Source organism: Monopterus albus, unplaced genomic scaffold (genome assembly GCF_001952655.1).
Source record: "Monopterus albus unplaced genomic scaffold, M_albus_1.0 scaffold38.1, whole genome shotgun sequence".
Classification (NCBI taxonomy): Eukaryota; Metazoa; Chordata; class Actinopteri; order Synbranchiformes; family Synbranchidae; genus Monopterus; species Monopterus albus.
This window is the reverse complement of record NW_018127918.1, coordinates 2,958,142-2,962,059: the sequence shown is the minus strand read 5'-3', so window position 1 is coordinate 2,962,059 and position 3,918 is coordinate 2,958,142. Positions and strand designations below refer to the sequence as shown.

Here is a 3,918-nt window from a genome sequence, read left to right as displayed (position 1 = left end):
AGTGAATTTCATTTTTAATAAATTAATATCAACTGGCAGTGTTTAGTTTTCACTTATATCTTCTCAGGTGTTAAGCAGCACTAACGCAACTGAAAAGCTGTGAGTACGAAGATAGTTTCTCTTAATTACAGTATATTGCATCCTCTTGTTATTTGTAACAAAGAGGATTACAGCAGGCCTGTTAGGTCCGCGCATGCTCATTCTGCAGCATCCCCTCTCCTCTCCTCCACCTCCCAGTAAGTGAGGAGGATATGACACTTCCTGTGCATATCTTCAAAATAAGACATATAGGTATAGGTGAGTTTCAAGTTAGACCCCATTTTCTTCATTTAGCTGGGTTGTTGTGTTTTGGGCTACATTTTGTACCAAGGCAGTTAAGAAAAGCTTGGCCGTATGCCCTAAACTGATATACTTGTTAGCTAATGTTAGTATTTTAACATTACCTCCACCAATATTACCATTCATTCGGAGGGACGTGACTAGTAAAAGTGCACTATTAATTTTTTTAATGCCAGCTCTGGTTTGCACAGTTGGGATCACCTGGTAATGCTAGCTGCTAATGCTAACACTTTTAGTGCTCACGAGTCTGACGGTATAAATAAAGCAAGAAATTGTCACGACCCTTTCTAAATAAGTAGTTTTATTTTGAAATAAGGAAAACAACGCTTTCTCCCCTCCCACCGTGTGCTCCGCGGCAGTTTGACGCTGCTGAGGTGAGGAGAGGAGTGGAGAGCTCCGTCAGCGGTCTAGGGAGACCGTGGTGAGGAATCCCAGCAGCCCCAGGAGACTGAGACCGGCTGGACCCCAGAGGAGGACCCGAGAGAGAACCACGTTGGCACGGGAGAGGTCTCAATTCAGGTAACAGTATCTTGAAACAGGTTTATACTGCTTTTCCAAGGCAGGCAGGTGTTTCCTGAAGCGCTGCTGGAGCCGGAGAGGCGGCGGTCAGCGAGCGGCACGAAACGGCTTGTTAAATCTCAGGAGATGAGACATTCTATTAGTTACTTGCCGTAGCAGTCTGATTTATATGGCCTTTGTATCCGGGGTTGGTGTGCGGATAACGGGAAGTGAGGGGGGCTGATCATGGAAACACTGTATTGGCTGCACGTTTTTACTTTGCGCATAAATAGCGGCATATGTCGGATATCGAAGCCCATGTTCCAGCTTTAATGTGTCTATTTGTATTCTGCTGAGCTTGTTTTCCTATTCGGTAAGATACATGTGCGCTAATTAGATATGGCAAAGGTGGGGCTCTCAGTACAGCTTTTCAAAATATAATATTGTTTTTATAATTCCACTGAACAGCAAACATAAATCCATAGTTGCTATAAATCTACATAGAAGCCTTGCCTGAAAATAACATCATGGAGCATTCAGAAATAATCTTCAAACTCCTAGTTTGATGACATAACAAATTGTTAATTTGAGTGAAAGGTAGGATCAGTCATCAATAATGACTCCTCTCAGGAGGCTAAAGGTTTTCTATGTTTTGGTGTCAGCTGATATCAAACGAGGTCTTTCTTACTGTATGTCTCTGTGCATTTACTGCTTCCATCTGATGCAGTGGAGCCTGTTTTACTGTGCATGAGGAGTAATAAATTAATAATTCCAGAAGTGAATTGTTCTACAGAGCAGCAAGAGAGGAAAGAATGCCCATGTGGAAGCCTCAGTTTAGGCTACTTGCCAAGTATAATGGTTCTAAAATTGGAGTCTTGAGACTTCTAGCTCTTTATAAGGGGTTTCCTGGGGTCTAAAATCACTCAGTTGTCAGAGAACTTGCAAGGCTGGCTTTTTCAATAACAGATTTGAGTCTCACTGCTGTTATCGGCACACATACAGTACAGTGTAGAATGATGATACCATTTTTGATACATTTTTATTAGATAAGGGTCCATAGCTGTTTTGTATCCCAATCTGGAATTTTAGAAGAAAATGTGCCTATGCATTAGAGAGAGAAAACAATGTCTTCAGTGATTAAAGTACAAGGAAAACCTACCCCTTATTGTTATTATAGGAATTAAATGGGGCGTCAATGATGAGTACATGCACATATGTCTTTTTGTATTCCTGTAGCAAATAAAATGATTTATAACTTGGTATTTGGACAGCATTTCTTTTATAATTTGTTGCAGTAGTAGGTCTGTTCATAGCAGGTAGCGGAGCAATAATGCTGTTCAAATACAAAGGGATCACATAGAACAGGAATTAATGTTAGAAAAATCAAGCTGAGTGGACTTATAAGTAGAGGAAAGGGATTGTTGGGTTTTATGTCATGGCCAAGCCTACAATAGCTGGCAGCAGAAGATGATACTGCAGAGAAGACTGCTGCTCTGGGAGAATGGGAAGATGGGATATCCCTCCTCCTTGATGCAGGAGTGGGGGTGGATGAGGGATGGTCTGGCGCTCCCCTCCCTCGTTCTCGTTTCTCCTACTCTGTCTGTCTCTATGGTATACTGGTGAGTGACTGCTACTTAATCACTCCTCAGAGTGTAATCAGTCTGTCAGCAGAAGCAGACTCAATCAGACACTCCCCCCCATCACCAATACCACCAACATCCAAACATACTACCTCAGAGTGTAATCAGTCTGTCAGCAGAAGCAGACTCAATCAGACACTCCCCCCCATCACCAGTACCACCAACATCCGAACATACTAATTTATACATAAATGCAGGTAATTCCAAAGTGTTCACTTACTCTTTCTTGCCAATGTACAAATCAGCTAAGGGCTTTCATAATTGTAGTTGATTTCCAGCCAGCCGCTCTTTGTATAGCACCTTTTGTATAAGTTAGTGCAGTTTAGAGTGCTTTACAGATGACTGATAGGATTACAATAATACAGTATAAATGTAAACTAAATAAATGGAGACTAATTTGCATGTGGAATAGAAAGTGTAATAAATACATTAAACATTTTTTATGTCATTGGTCTAAAGAACATACAACCTACTGACTGACTCCATGCACACTGTACATCAATATTCACTTTGTGACACTACAGAAATCAATAGCCTAGAGTCAGTGAGAACAACATGGCCACATCATGAGCAGAATAAAGCAGTTAAAGTAACAGGATCTCTCTGTAATACATGGAGAGTGTGGAGAAAATAGTAGAAATGTAGGCTGGAGCACTATTATCCTCTGGTGATACAACCTCCCTAGATATCAGTAAAATTAACCTTTTTTAAGCAGATGATTTGTCAAAATCAAGGCTGACTGCCTTGTGTTAAATACTCCCATACAGTATAGATCCAAAGGAGCTGTCCGTGGTACTGGGTGTTAATTAGATCTGTCCATGGTGCCTGGTGTTCAGCATCTTGTTCTGTGTTTTTCTCTCCTCCATTTTAAACTGGATCTCAAAAGCCATTAAGACCTACTACCATAATTTCAAGAGAGTTGCAAAATCATCACCTGCCTGTCCTTGCTGACTGACCTATCAGCAGGGTTAAGCCACAATAACTTCTACCCATTTGCTCACATACAGTTTTTCTGGAAGTTAGCTTTAAAACCTGTGGGTTTTATAGTTGAGGATTAGACAATCACATGTTCATAATATCAGATATTCTTTATTAATATCAGTGTAACTATAATATTTTGCAGGGTGTTGTATTATTAGTTGTATGTAGGCTAGTGAGTGATTTCAGGTCTGTTTATAATGTCTCTTTCATTGTTATTCAGCCCTAAAAATATTGTTAGCCCAGTTTAATCAGGAGGGACTTCTGAAGGCTTGTGTAATATGTCTTGCTGTTACAAAGGAAATAAATTCATGGCAAGTGAAAACAAATTCATGTTGTTTGCCAACATCTTTAGTGTAAAAAATGTGTCAAACAGCCAAGAATGATAAACTCAGGAAGACTGAAAATCTGAAAAAATGCAAGGTGCCAGAGAAAATGATTCAGGAACCTGGCAAGAAAGAGT

The 3,918-nt window shown here is 40.3% G+C and overlaps 2 protein-coding genes across 2 annotated transcripts in view; one reads left to right on the top strand and one right to left on the bottom strand.

The window, feature by feature from the left end:
• The window catches only part of LOC109959351 (N-acetyltransferase 9-like), a 561,041-nt gene that overhangs the window by 196,206 nt on the left and 360,917 nt on the right, over positions 1-3,918 (bottom strand). The gene's annotated exons all lie outside the window — the stretch shown is intronic.
• capn5b (calpain 5b) overlaps positions 349-3,918 on the top strand; it is a 29,224-nt gene continuing 25,654 nt past the window's right edge. The window contains exon 1 of the mRNA XM_020598632.1: positions 349-858. The gene's annotated coding sequence lies outside the window, so the exon portion shown is untranslated. The remainder of the gene's footprint in view (positions 859-3,918) is intronic.